Source organism: Danio aesculapii, unplaced genomic scaffold (assembly GCF_903798145.1).
Source record: "Danio aesculapii unplaced genomic scaffold, fDanAes4.1, whole genome shotgun sequence".
Taxonomy (NCBI): Eukaryota; Metazoa; Chordata; class Actinopteri; order Cypriniformes; family Danionidae; genus Danio; species Danio aesculapii.
In genome coordinates, this window is record NW_026613756.1 from 25,001 (window position 1) to 27,500 (window position 2,500).

Consider the following 2,500-nt stretch of genomic DNA (forward strand, 5'->3'; position numbering starts at 1 on the left):
TGTGTGTGTGTGTGTGTGTGTGTGTGTGTGTGTGTGTGTGTGTGTGTGTGTCTGTCTGTGTCGGTTTGTTCTCAGATGTCCTGCTTGACCTCTGACCCCACGGGCTGGAGTGTGTGTGTGCGCGCATTCGGCTCTCTTTGAGAAACAGGAAGTGGTCTGGAGTTTCCCATGGAGGAAAGAGTCCAGCTGCAACTAAGGACACACACACACACACACACGCACACACACACACACACACACACACACACGCACACACACACACACACACACACATTAGATCTGAAATACCGTCAGTGTTCATTACAGTTATTCTTGATTGGTTTGATGCCGTTGTCAGCTGAAACTCCACATTTATAAAGCCGTGAACACACAGGCCTAAACAGCAGCACTCATGGTCAAGATGACCCGTTGTGCTTGCTAAAGGCTCTAAAACATTTAAAATATGCAACAAAAGCTAATCTCGCCTTCAAACAACACGACTTGCAAACAAGTATATGAGCTCTTTAATCAGTCATTACACAACAGACAACAAAATACACAGCTCAGTGGATCTGTGCACCAGCAGCCTATGGCCAGTGCCGTATGTTGTCCTTCAATGTAGGCTGTTTTGCAAAGGTTTGGATCCAGAATAGGAAAAGCTTTCATTAAAATTGTATGAAATCCTCGACATTTTACAAACTGTGGCTGAAAACTGAAATACTAGAAAACAAAGCAAAAAGAGCCCAATTAAATACTGTAAACATGACAGCAAACCCAAATCTAGAGTCAAATCTATTGAGAGTGTGAGAGAGAGCCACTGCTGACCTCCTCCATCCATACTGGCACAGAACAACACAGACCTGCCGCCTTTTCATCAGGTTTGCAGACTGATTGATCATTGGAGGTTTGTGTGAAGGAGTGTGAAACCGGTGCTGCTGAGATCTCATACTGATCTTGGTAGTGTCTAATGGTTAGGAATAGATGTTTGGTTACTGTAGCTAGAGCAGTGGCGTTTGGACTACTTGAATGTTCTGAGAAATGTTGGGGAAATGTGTCCAGCCAATGAGAAAGGGTGTACACATGCGCAAGACATGTCTTCTGCTCTGCTGGGGTAGTGATGAGGAAAATGGAGTGCGTCCTAGAGTCTTTAACCAGGTCAAAGCACACAAGAGAAACTAATGATCATGATGAGACGATCAGCTGATACGAGCGCTCAGAGTGATCAATAACTGCTGCAGGACACTGATGGACCATATCACATCTGTAGATGATGAACGGTGGGCTGCACAGTGGCGCGGTGGGTAGCAAGTTTGCCTCACAGCAAGAAGGTCTCTGGTTCGAGTCTCGGCTGGGTCAGTGTGTGTTTCTGTGTGGAGTTTGCATGTTCTCCCTGTGTTGGTGTGGGTTTCCTCCCGGTGCTCCAGTTTCCCCCAAAGTCCAAATAGGGGAATTGATGGACTAAATTGGCCGTAGTATATGAGTGTGTGTGTAAATGATTGTGTATGAGTGTTTCCCACTACTGGGTTGCAGCTGGAAGGACATCTGCTGTGTAAAACATGTGCTGAAATAGTTGATGGTTCATTCCGCTGTGGTGACCCCTGATAAATCAGGGACTAAGCTGTAAAGTGAATGAAGTTCTCGTGTATAAAACATGTCACATGTCAAGATGTTGCAGATGTTTTATTTGTTTACAGTAAACCTGTGACATGATTAAAGGACTCTGTCTGTCCTGCTCCCTCTACACTGATGTATACACCATAATCAAACCTGTATCATATATTAAACAGCAGTATGTAATGATTGTTTATTGAAGCGTTGTGTATCATGTGCTGCTGATGATGGTCCTGTAGTGTGTGTATGATAAGAGGATGACCCAGTGATCCAGTGATCCTGCAAATGTGAGACTTCTCTTAGGAAATGAACACAGTATGCAGAGTGTTGAACACTGGAGAGAGAGAGTGTGTGTGTGTGTGTGTGTGTGTGTGTGTGTGTGTGTGTGTGTGTGTGTGTGTGTGTGTGTGTGTGTGTAGGCATTGGCTGGTATAAGATTCTGATGGTATGATAATCTTGGATCAAAATGTCACGGTTTCACCTGTGGGTTGTGCCGATAGACGATGCCATCGTCCATCACGATAGCTGATAAACCTCATGATGCTGAGCCGGCATGACGATCCATCACCCCGCATTTATATTGATATAGAACTCTTTATTTGCACGTCATCTTAATAGCAGTAACGGTCTGTTCATGAGCTGTGTTACGTATAGCTGCCTCTTGCACGTCTGACAGCATGGTGAGGATTAAATGAAGCAGTAAACAGTACCTCTCACGCTTATAATGTGTAGATTCAGTGCAAACTCTGTCACCAAACCCCGTCCCACAGACTCTCCAGTGAACGCTTTAGTTATTTTCATAGCGGACCTGAAGCCACTGGAAGTCTTTTATCCACTCTTGGAAACGTGTAGATGATGGATTAACATTCACCACGTGATCAGTGATCAGATGTGCCATTATTAGTAACTT